The sequence below is a fragment of the Lutjanus erythropterus genome, chromosome 4 (genome assembly GCF_056507025.1).
Source record: "Lutjanus erythropterus isolate fLutEry1 chromosome 4, fLutEry1.hap2, whole genome shotgun sequence".
NCBI classification, from domain to species: domain Eukaryota; kingdom Metazoa; phylum Chordata; class Actinopteri; order Lutjaniformes; family Lutjanidae; genus Lutjanus; species Lutjanus erythropterus.
The window spans coordinates 21,795,278-21,808,667 of record NC_139320.1 but is presented as its reverse complement, the minus strand read 5'-3'; positions in this window follow the sequence as shown (position 1 = coordinate 21,808,667).

Below are 13,390 nucleotides of genomic sequence, written 5' to 3'. Positions count from 1 at the left end.
ATCTGAAGATGTTGACCATATCCTCATCACTATCTTGTTTCTGCTCTCTGACACAGATTCAAAAAGTGCCCTACAGAATTACAGTATTTCCTCAGCGTATATGTGTACGTATAAATGTAAATAAATAACAGTGTTTCTGTTTTATTTAATTTTATATTGATCTTACTGCATTCTGATTTTAATATATTGGTTGTGCAGCATGAAGGGACTAAATCTTTTTTTGTTGTGCAACTCAATAAATAATAAATTACTTTAATACTTTGTTTAGTCACATAAAAAATACTAGTAAGAAATATAATTCAGTACAGAAGTCAATATTGTGGTACATGTGGTGAGATTACTTAGAAATCTTGTCATATCTCGGTTGACATATTGGAATAATGTCTTCAACTAAAACCTAAAGATTGCCAGTTTTGTTATAGCAATCTGATAACGCTGAAACAATTTTCAGTATCAATCACCGCTCCCAAAAAAGCGCAGACAAGGTGCTGTGTGGGGTCACACAATATAACTCAGATGGAAATCTAATCAGCTGGGACATGTGTTTGGAAAGATGAATACTTTATGGGCCATAGAATTATTGTTATGTGATGTTTGTCATATTCTGTTCACCTCTTCCTTAGTGTTTCTACACTAATGCCTGATGTAAAGAAAACAGACTTTGACACACCGGCCTTACACCATCAGTGTTACAGTTTAGTGTGTGTGTGTGTGTGTGTGTGTGCGTATGGTACTCCTGTTTCCTGCCTCTTTCTGGTTAGCAAGCCCAGGGCTACTGGTAGAGTGGTTGCCATGGAGTTTTGACATCATTTCATAAATGAGAATAGATGAGTCTGGGAAGTCAATATGGGCTGGAGCTGCTGAAGGGTGTTATGGGAAAAAATGAACACCGCTCCGTCGAAATAACCTCCACTTCCCGCTGAGTCACACACGCGGACACACAAGGATGCCCACACTGGTGCAGATAAATTTATCAGCTTGAGTCGGCATGTGTCCCACCGCGAGAGGCTCATCGAGGTAATCATCAAACACGTCAGAAGTAAATAACATTTAAAACATTATGCTGGTGAGGTGCTAGAACTTTAACTGGCATTTTGCACAGTGTGCTTGTGAGCAGTGCCCCTATTTAGTGTTGCTATTTATTCCATTGGCCTTCTGTCAAATAAGATGTTCCCTGAGCTTGGGATACAAAAACGCCTTAAACCTCACCCCACAAACCATCACAAACAAGATCCTGTATGAGATTAATGCAGAGAACAAAACAAATAAAACTGACATATCAGGTGTTTGATGCTGAAGGTTTTGAAAATGCCTTTCTGTTTGTTTTAGGTTGTTCATTTTCATCCGACAGCAACTTTTAATGCAGCGATTAAAAGGTATCCTAACAGGCTGTGTCAGTCCCAGCCCCACACAGAGATGATGCATTAGGATCTCAGGCAGACAGTTAACTGTCAGCGTACTGGGAGATTAATGGACAAACACACGGGAACAGCGGGAGGCTTCCTGGCTTAAGGAGCAAGGGGATGGATATATAGAGGACACCAGAGGGGAGTGACCTTGGACAGAGATAGTATTTTAAACTTCACACATGACATTAAAAATGTTAATCTGTTTTAGAACTAATTGTGCTCACGTGTTTAATAATTAAAGTTCACCCTGAAGCTAAATATATATATATATATATATATATATATATATTTAAAACTATTTTTTATCTGCTTTCTCTGGAATATAATGCAACTAGATGGCACTCATTTGTGCTGCTCAATGTGCAAAACATATATTCGAAAACCTCAACAGCAATGTCTCATTCCAGAAATCTTGTCGCAGTTGCTCAAGAAATCTGTATCTGTGTCCTCCTCTGCTGAGCTGTAACCTCCCATCCATGAACAGGTGACGGTTTCTGTCTGTGTAATGATAGTTTCATAAAAAGTAAATAATATTTCTTACATGAAGCTGTTCAAAACAAGGTCTGTGGATTGGATCTTGAGTAGCCTGGTCATGATTTCTGGAAAGAGACATTGCTGTCGAGTATTAAGAAAAAATCTTCCAAAACTGGTGATTTAAAGCTTTGCATTTATAGTAAGAAGTGAAGGTGATATCAGCATATTCAGTGAGCCACTGGAACAGTTTAATTCCCAAGGATGCAATGCAAGTGATGGATATTACATTTAGAGAAGCTACAGCAACATGAGAGGCTTGAACAAACAGTAAACAGAATAATTGCTCCATAAGTTAAAAACACGATTGTATAATTTCATTTCATAATACAGTTCTGATGAAAATATGATACGATGGACCAAATCTGTCATTGATCAGTGTAATAGCTGTATTAAATTTACTGGCAAAGAGCAGAAAGTATTGTAATTACTATATAATAATACATATTATAATTACTTGCCTTCATGTAATAATTGCAATTTGTTTAATAATATATTTTATTGTGATTATTGCAATTATTACTGCATGTTGAGTACTGCAAGACTGTAATGGCAGGTGTTGGTTTACACAGTGTGAACAGGAGGACCAGAGGTTCATGCTCATGTTTTCCCTGCCATCACCATAGGTTTTTGTTTAATCGGCCAATCTGACAGAGCGCAGTTTTTGTAGTAAGAGACGTCTTTTACCACTTTTTTTTCCAATGGGCGACACAGAGTCACAGTCACAGCAGAGAGAAACATTTAACCGTCTGGTCACGGTTTGTTTAAAGCCGCAGTTTAAAAATATTCTTGCATGTATGCATGCGTCAGAAGGTGCAGTCTGAACCCTAAATAAAGGAAGAATCTCCTCAATCTTACAATCATCATGTATGCCCCATTCACGTATGAAAAGCACTCAACTGGTAGAGAAAATCAAAAATAGAAGTGTAAAAGCTGCCATACCCGCTCATTTCTTAGTTGTTAAGAACTGGCACCCTGTTCTAGACACCGCCACCAAACAAAATGAATTTCAAATCAGAATAGAAAAGCAACATGTTCGCTTTCATCCTTTCATTTTCATCCTTTTGCTTGTAGCTCTCCTTATGCAGATTAGGCACTGTACATGCATGACAATACTCAGGAGCAGAAAATTAGCTTTCTTACTAAGTAGACCTTCACTCCTCTCTCACTTCTAAGACTGTAATGATTTAAACAAGACTACTGACAAGAATCCCTTTTTTTTGGTTGTGAACTGAATGCCGTGAATAATGAGAAAACCTTAACTAGAACTGTTTGGCCCTGAGGAAGAAACCATGCAAATTTGTTTCTTTCACTTGTGCCATTTTTTTTCACATCAACTGAAATTAATCAACACAGGAACACAAAATGATCTGTGCAAAGGAATTTCAGAGTGGCGCTCTGCTCTCAACTTAAAGTCAAGGGTGTTTTCTTGCCCTCTCCTTTCAGCTCTTTCTTATTTTCCTCCTTCACATAATTCTTCTCACCACTTATATGAATTCTCTTCTCTGTCTTCAGGTCTTCCTTTATTAAATGCCAGCCAGCGTGGTAGAGAGTGGGTGGTATTGGTAATGAACTGTAATCCCTCTCTCCCAACCATCCAAACAACCCAGCATACCTTTCAAAGATGATTATCTTAAAAAATAAAATACTTGCATTTATTAATGCTTTTTGTGTTCATCATTCATTATTGCTGTACTTTTTTATTTCAATAATATATTCAAGTATGATAATATTCAACCTTGATTGGTAATAGCAAACAGTCAGCGCTAATAATTAAAATATAATTACCAACCAGATAAGAAATTAGTTGGACTGCTGTATGTATGTTTACTATTTAAATATTTTCACATCAGGTTTGCTGATTCATTAATGGCAAAGTAGAAGAGGAGGATATGCGTTTACACCTGGAGCATACTGTTTGTTTCTCTCTGAACTAGTTTGATTACAATATATTGTAGGGTAGCCTACTTCTGCAGCTGTGACAGTGTACATGAAAAGAATTAATTTTGAAAAAAGTTACGTATGAACATAATGAGTCAGTTATAACACTTAAACACCAGGTGTTACAATTGAGAACACATGAAGAGTAATTAACAAGCAAGCAAAGAAGTTGAGCTGTTAGCTTAAAGTTCATGTTATGGTTTGAATAGTTAGCTATTAGCTAAAGGTAACATATACATGGTAGAAATAGAGGTCCTTCAGCATACAGTCATGACTGTACATAAAAAAAAAATAGGCTATTGGTCCAGCAGCATGTGAGATTAGCTTCAGACAAGGCTATTGATCACACACACACACACATGCACACACTCAGTCATTCCCCAATGGAAGTTATTGCATGATTCCCTGGGTGGATAAAGGCCTGGACAAAAGAAATATTTTCTTTTCACGTAAATGCATTTTGTGCTAATTTACTACTCAATGTGAGCTTTACTTATGAGTTTTGATGGATGATTTCTGGTAACATGTCCTGCAGCTAACATTGGATATGAAAATGTATTTCCCATTACTGTCACAGAGTTCACCGTTTTCCACCTCTTTGCTATTACTCACAATCTGAGGTTTCGCAAAAAACAGATTTAAAGTTCTTGGCGTCTAAAACTGTCTTTTTTTCGGTTTGAAATGTGCTAATTCAAGTGAATTACATCATCCTTTTGACTGTCTTTGATAAGGACAGAGTTAGTGGTTGGAACAGAAACTGTATGCAGCGTGCAAAGGGCAAGAAAGAAAGAGAGAAAGAGAGCATTGTCCTGTCATTTGGCAAAATAAAGAGTCAGAAAATGTATGCTAGCATGAGTGGCTTGGGTCTCTGTTGAGTTTGAACAGTCAGAAAGAGAAAGAGAGAAAGAGAGAAAGAGGGAGCACATGGCAGTGCTTTGGATTAAATGTTAAAATATTAAATATTGAAAGGGAACGTCAGTTCCCCATAGCTCCTGCTTTCAATCTCTACCCGAATTCAGCAAGGGGCCCTCAGGGGATGTTGGGCTGGACGTGGAGGGGTGGGATGAAAACAGCCCTCAGATGAGAGACATGAGTTGAGAGACAAGCAGAGGGCGGGGAGTAGGCGAGATGGGTTGTGGCTGAGGAGAGGTTGAGAGGTGCTGGAGATGAAGGAGTAAAAACAAAAACACATATCACAGGAAGAATGAAAAAAGAAAGCGACCGCTTTCTAAAAGCATTCATTGACGGGTCCTGCTGTTTTTACAGTGCGATTTAAATAAAGGACAAGAATAAATTACGTAAAAGACAGCGGTAATGACGGTGAATGAGATCAATTAGTAGTATTTTTTAGAAAAAGTCCTGCAGGCAAACTATGTTGTGTCAGTTTGAGTTGGCGTTAAATTAAAACGATGAACTAGGTAGTATCATTTGGTGGGCTGTGAAAGGATGGTGAAATTTACTTTCTTGGCACAAATCTGGAGTCTTAATTTTAGCTATTTGTTATAGCATTGCCTTTAATCTCCTCATCCCTATGTTTTATCACTATGCAAATAAATGCACAAACAAAACTTAGAGGTTTTGACTTGTGGAGTGCTGAATCATCCCAAACATTCATTGGGCATCTGGGGCGGTTTAATCAGGGCCGCCCGAGGCTGGCTGGAGCATCCCACCATTTTAAAGCTAAGTTTTTCTGAAAAGATCAAAAGGATGCCCTGAGGTATCCGCTGTGTTCTCAATGAAGCCTCACCCTTCAACCTTACAGCAACACTAAGCTTTTTCCATTAAAAAAAAATAATAAACAAATGACACAGCATTGAGCAACATTTTTTGGCAAGCCTTTGATGCAAAGCACGAAGTGGCAAATGAACAGCATCCAAAACCGTTCATGTATTTTTAATTTAAATGCAGTCACTTATTCTGCGTGTAAAATCTCACTATGTCATTCATTAGGGCCGTGACTCTGACTCAAAATGTCCTCTCAAATGTATATAAATACACAAACACTTACACTACTGGTGATGCCAAGAAAGCATCAGCTGAATGGCAATGCCAGAATTTCACTGTGCTCCTGAAGCTACAGTACAACAAAGAAGATGCACGCATATAAATCAGTTAAAAATCAGTAAAAAGTTGTAACCAAGACCTTTCATCTTGGTGCACCCACTCATGCTGTGCTGGCTGTATTTTTGACTGCACACCTTGTCCAGTATCCCCATGCCCCCAGAAAGACAAAGACCCCTCAGCTGACTGAGATTCTTCAGTTAAAGGATAAAACAGAAGATGTGATGAAGTGGAGAGGAGTGACAGAAACAGTGGGCAGGTGACACAATGTCAGCCCCTTCACTTTAGCGCACCGCCAGATTGTGCAGGGCAGCTGACATTTGCTTGTGTGCTCGTGCTTGTTTTTGCTACTAAAAGGCTCAGATTGCTGTGATAAGTGTCTGACAACATCGTGGAAAAGGATCGCCACGGTGAGAGACCATCTTTCAAAGATTAGGATGTGATTTGCTGAAGCAGAAACAGCTGTTTTATCGCTCTCGCCAAACTCACCAGTCTCTTCGCAAAAAACATTGTCATTGTCAGCTTCATTGAAACTTGACAAAAACAAAAAAAAATAAAACTCATCAAAAATGTCTGGCCAAAGAGAACTCTGCAGTGCATTGAGATTTCACAGGTGAACTAGGAGGATGCACACTTTTACTATCTGAGTGTGTTAGTAATGACAAAGACTTAACTTATTAATGTAGGCTGATATTTGAGTTTAATGTGGTGCACTGAACTGGGAAAAAAAGGAAGCAAAAGAGCAAAATCTGATTTGACTAAATGTATGTATGCAGGCATGCGTGTAGTTTCGGTGTGTGTCGACAAGTCCGAGGTTTTGTTTTGTGTGTTTGTGCTGTGGTGTTTTTTTGTTTTTTTTTTTTCTCCAGACACAATCTCAGACTGGATATAGAAAAGCAATCTCTCAGCTAAGTGATTTGTGAAAAGTGTCACATTCTCACCTGGCAGTAATTGCCTGCTGGTGTCGCTCAGCTGTGGTGATAGGTGCTGGTGAAGAGAGAGCGGACGGGCAGACAGGTGGAGGGGGTTAGTATGACCAGCTTGAAAGATACCGTTGTCAGGATTGAAAGGAGAGATTTGAGATGCACATGCTTTATTGAAAACCTTTGTACCATCAGAAGAAATAAAAGATCAAATTGCTGCCAGCTGTAAGAAGTTGGTAATTTCATCGGTATGTATATGCAGGGGGGGGGGGGTGAAGAAGGTGTGTGTATTCACATCTGCGTGTTTGTTCAATGATTGGCACAGAATATCATCTGGCCTAAGGCGATGGAGCGATGGCATCTATTGGGACTCTACACCTCTATGAATGACAGGAAGGGAAGGAAAGCAGCACTGAGAGCCAGAAAAAGCTATGCACATTTTCACTATGTTCTCTATTTTTACATTTCAGTTGAGCTTTTTAGCACCCTCTCTCATGTACCATCCGTTTTTCTTCTACTCATGCTCTTTACTTCTCACCTGTCAGCTTCGGTCAGATTTTGCAGAATCCCTGGTTCAAATCCCTTTTATGTGTGTACAAAACGAATTACACTTGTAAAAGAGGGTTTCTGTTGCACTAAAGTGATTAACTGGACTTTTATGGACATGCAAAAATCTGGGTAAACACAGAATTTGATTTAAAAAGAGCTGAAAGTCGGAACATTCTATGAGCCTGGCCAGGCTTTCTGACCATCTTTAATTTATTTTACTCCAACTTGTTTCATTCAGTGTTTGCAAACATCCTTTCAGCACTCATACATTTGTGTACACTAAAAGGAGATAGAGACATTCATTCAAAATTCAATAAGTGAGAAATATATTGAAGTTGAGAAAAAAAAGTAGTGTAAAAAGACTACAAGAGTGCTGAAAGGAAAGTTCGGAGATCACGATTCAAAGGTTTGCAATACTGTGTTTAAAAACAGTGACAATTTTCAAACACACAACAAGATGTACACTTTAGCATATAGTGCGCATTCACATCCCAGCAATGCAGCAATAAAATATCTCCATTAAAGTAGCTGAAGTGACACATCCGTAACAGAAAAACAACTAATGAAAAAGTCCTTGAAACTAAAACCCAGCCATGCTCTCTCATACATCAGGAAAATAATCTTGCTATGTCATCTTATGAAGAATCTCATTATGGCATGTAAATTCGATGACACTGAATAGGTGAGAGCAGGCATATGCATATGTTTGTTAGCCAGTGCTAATGACCCCTCTCTACAAGGCTCTCCAGTGAGATATCCTCGTGATGGAGCCAAACTCATCAGGGTTATCGAGAGGACGGGGGGTGGGGAGCGACTTGCATCCTTGATTTTGACACGTAGAGAGTGTTCACACGGGTGAAGAGCTCTTAAATGCCTCTCCAGACGCGGCCCGCACAGACGCACACATATCCGTGTACATGCAGGCAGGCAGGAGAGACGAACGCAGGCACACACCTCACTCATGAGCACTTGACGTGAGATATAAGATGTGTTAAATCCACGTGAATGCTAAAAAGCATGAGGTGGGTGAGAGTGACAAAAAAGCAGTAACAATATGAATGTACCTGTCTACTTTATTCTAAACTCTCTATTGACTCTTTTTGAGTGAGTGAATTTTGCTGTGACAGACAGAGACACAGACCCTGAGCATCACTTGATCTGTCGTACTGTATTAACCACCAGTCTGTTACTTTTTATTTTACGATTCATCAACCTCTCTTTGACCCAGCCTTTGATACATAAGAAATTTTGACCCAAATCAACATGCATAAATTGTCACTTGCCTCATCCAGTAGCTGCAGTGGAATATTTTATAATACTGTTGATGATTAGCACATATGTGACTTGCTGACTGTGCTGTGATTTGAACAGGTTCCAGAAATTATATTCCAGAGTTTAGGCAAGTGAAACTACTTGGTAAAGATCAGGGGAAGATTGCTTTCATAGTGTGAGGCAGGGGTTCTCAAAATGTGGCCTGCCATCCAATGGCAGTCCACAGACACATTTTGCGCAGCCCCTGAAATGCATGAATCATATTTAAATGATTTTATTTTAATACTTTCACTTTTAATGCCTACATTCAATAAACTACTCTAAACTGTGCCCCTGTAATGGCGACTACAGACTGGCAGATTTTCACAGTCGTACATGTTTTTGCCACAGTGTGCAACGTGGATCAAATAACCTCGATGCATGTAGACTGTGCATGATCACAGGTTCTGAATCACAGGCTACGATGCAAGTCAGTATACAAGCAAACACATCGGCATTCGTCGTTCATCTGTGCCGCTAGAGTGTTAAAAAGTGAAGCTAAGCAAGAATCAAGCCTTGCAATAGTGGTATATGTTTAGAAGAAAAGGAGGAGGAGAACGGAGAACCGGTCCTGGTGAGGTAAAACAGGCCAACTTGGGATGCCAATTTTGCAAATAGAGGTTGGGGTTACAATAACTATTTGTAGTATGCTAAGTTTGCTAAAACAGCATACATCCACGTGTTCATGCATTCCTGTTGCTTGGTTAGTTAACGTAGGACGTAGCAGCAATCATATTGTGAGGTGGTTATCTTAAATTTTTGTCCCAAGCTATTTTTGTTTGCAAAACCTTTGGACGTCGCTCACAGCGCAACGTAGGACCACCTTTTTAGTGCCAAGACCAAAGATAGTACCTTTCTTTCACATTGCTCATCTTTCATCTGGGATAGCCCAAAGTCACACTGGGTGTACCCGGCTTAACAAGTGTCTGTCAGGTTAGGAATGACAGTGCTAGAGGAACATTGTGACTGTTGCAGGGATCAGTTCTGTCATCAGTGCTAGTGTTGTATTTACTGGAAGACTCGGCAGGTTGATGTGAAAGTGAGACGGAAAAGTCTCAACAGAAAAACAATGTATTGAGGAGAAAAGGAGGTTTCAGGAAAAATGGATCAACCTCGTCAGCAACACTAAACAACAGAATAGGTTGATTGCCAGTGACTCTCAATATGGAGTCAAACATGGAGAGTAGTACCAATGACAATGGTAGCTGACATAAGTCACATGGTTAATGTTGTGAAATAACAGCAGCTTGATTATGTTGGGCATTAATAAGTGCTTGTATAGGCTGAGACACCAAAACTTCTTGGTTAGGTTTAACAAAAGATCATAATTTGGGTTTAAATAAGTATGTCTGAAGAGGAAATTATTGTTGGAGGGGGTTTCTTAGGGCAGCCACTGCCTCATAAAACAACTGTACAGTGCTTTTGATTCTGATAAGCCTTCAAACACAATAATCTACTTCTCAAACTGCCCTTCCTGTATTATTCTTCATCCCTTTACTGGTACCTGAAGCAACATACCAGCCTTGTCAACCATCAAGCCTTCAACCACAACTTAAAATGAAACATTTTGATCAAAATATGATCTACATTGCAGGAAAATTTCCAGGTTTTAGAAGCAGTGCAACATATACTATATATATATATATATTGTGCAGATAAAAAAAATGAAGCGTGTCCCTCTCAATAATTTGCTGTCCATGCCAGAGGTATTGTTTTAATTTGAGAACACAGATTAGCACCTTCGAAGAAAAGCCGGGGGTTCACCAGTTATCCTTGTGTTATGGAAAGTCTTTTTATGAGCAAAAAAAGAGGCGAAAAAAGAGCAAACGAAAAACACGAGAAAGAGAGAGGAGCGAAAGACAAGAGAGATAAAAACCTAATTGCTAGTCATGTTTCTTCTCATGTCCTTTGGGTTATTCTAAGATGATAAGCAGTCTCTGCTCAGTGTTAGCGTCTGTGTGTTTGCACAGTTCCCTAATAGTGTGTGATTCCTTTTCTTTGCCTTGGAATTAGTTAGAAACGTTTTGGAGTATGCATCTCTTGAACAACTATAACCCCATAGCTTTTAGTGATTAGGGTAATGATCTGCCTCTATTCTATGCCCAATTTAACTTACATCTGTGTGAACGCTAGTCGCGGATCAAACAGCACCATGCTTACTCCTACTCCTGCTTCTGTCTGTACATGAGAGTCTCTTACTGTTCTTCTCTGACTTTACAATAGGACCACAGTTTGTACCATCACAAACAACCTCAACCTATGATCCCTGCCTCTCCAAAGCTCTCTGGTGTGATAGTGTCACACCAGCCAAGGCACATCCACAATAAAGTACCCGTGAAACCAGACTGCATGCATTCTTGTTTCCTGTGGCGGTTTCCACTGCTGTCTGCTTTTAACTAAAAGGTTTTAAACCAAAGCGGAAAATGTGTAACATCTGATAATGTAAAAGCTGCACACATATGTGAGAGAGACCACAATCCAAGTAATGTGCAGCATGTTATCTGAAGCTGAGCCACACTGAGATCAGTACAGAGATTTTTCCTTTCCAAAAGTACTACTATTGGGTTGTTGTTTTCAGCCACTCGACATTAAAGTGCACTGCTTAAGTGCACTGCTTATTAATACGGTACAAAAAATGTAAGTTATTGGAACAAAAATAAGGTCTAGAGCTGTGTTTCTCAAACTTTTTACACCATGTACCACTTTTGAAAATATTAGGTTCACCAAGTACCACCATTATGGCCATTATGGGCTGTTCACGCAGGAGGCAGGTTTGTTCCTGATCATTTTTGGTGACTGTTGTGAGTCACACTGCCTTCACATTGAGGCTTATGTTTTACTGCCATCACAGTTAAGCACGACACTGATCACGGATGATGTGCTCGCTCACTGTGTGCATGAAGCTGGCTAGTATTCAAACAGAAATATTACAGGAGAGACAAAGCTTATTTTAAATTACATTTCAGTGATCTTTTTTATATTTTGTAGTGTTTTGGTTAAATTTTTTAAAACAATTTTACTTTTCAAATTTTAGGAGATGTACCACAACAGGGAGCTCGAGTAGAACCTGTGGTACTCATACCATATTTTGAGAATCTTGGGTACTGCTTTAAGTGGGTTTTTGGTGACACAGTTGGATCTTTAATGTGCAGTATGCACGAATTTGTGTCAGCTACTGTTTTACAGCATGTCGGGCTCTACTGAATCCGTTTCAAACAATGTAACCCTCACTAAGGCCACATATGTGTTCCTTATGTTGGCTTGAATGTTATGCAAGATGTCCACTAGAGGGCGCTGCTCAGCGTCAAAGAAGAAGAGTCAAAAGTTTCTGACAACAAAAAACATGGCAATGCTGGAGGTGGTTGAGACAGAAGTGGAAGCAGTGTGGCAACTGCTGGTGGCACAAATACAGATGAAGTTAACACAAAGTATGAACAGGAGGCTCCGTCTGAATCCTTATGTGTATCCGTATGTAGCATAAATGTGCCTTTAGTGCATCAGCACTGTTTGAAAGCCGGAGTCTTTCTGTGCACTGACAACATCTTACAGCACGAACTGAGTTGCAGCACCGGAGCGGACACCGCTGGACAAAAAATAAAATGCTGCCTGTCCATTTACAGTAAACAGACAGCAATATCATTTCTCCACTTTTCCTCCCCTGCTTGTTTTCTTGTTTCTTTGCCACATGACTCACAGTGATTTATTTCAACTGCTTATTTTACCCACAACAGATGTCCCTTACTGGATGTGTTTCAAGTGTTTGAGAGAGAAGGGACAGTATACTGTGTTCTGCTGTCTTGTTATTAAGATTTGTATTTTAAAAGAAGTGAGGGCAGAAACAATAATTTGCTGCATGTGTTCTTGAATAATTTAGTTTAGTGTGAAATCTGTGCTTGTAAATTAAGCACATGTAGGCCTACCATAATTAGTAAGCTCTATGAAAATAGAACACACAGACTTATGCGCACTTGTGTTACTATCTCTGTGGGGACTGTCATTTTCATAATGCATTTGCTAGCCTCTTTCCCTGAGCATACTCATTGCTCTAACTCTTACCCCTGAGTCCTGCATGGGTCCAGCTTTACAAACCAGCCCCTGCTCACACCTGCATCTGCAAAACTGAGATCCAGAACCGACCCGTCACCTGCAATTATTTCTAAGTCAGAACCTCACCTGTGTGATTAAACACACATAGACAGTCACTCACTTGTGTCCTAAACCGGCGCCTCTGCTGCTGCAGCTGTTGATGTGTGTTTGTGGCAAAAGCTAACACTTTTTACATTTTTTTACAAGCAGCAAAGTGTCTGTGAGGTTTACTCTCACAGTCCTTGAGTGCACCAAAATCATCCCAAACAAGGACTTGGCTTTCAGCCACATATTGCCGACAATTTGGTATCACATAAATATATTTTTTACGTATTCCACAACATTCTCCTGTGGATATTCGACCTGTGGCAGGACTCTACTTTACCCTAACCTGAACCTCATTCAAACCCTAAAACTTAAACCAATTTTTAACCCTTAAACAGCCCTTTAATCTTGTGGAGTCCAGCCTTTTTGCCTTACAAAGCTTGGACTCCATAGTGGGCCTCCAGTCTTTGGACACCCACAGATATACTGTAGTTAAATAAGCCCACATGAACACACCAACAAACCAACCACAAA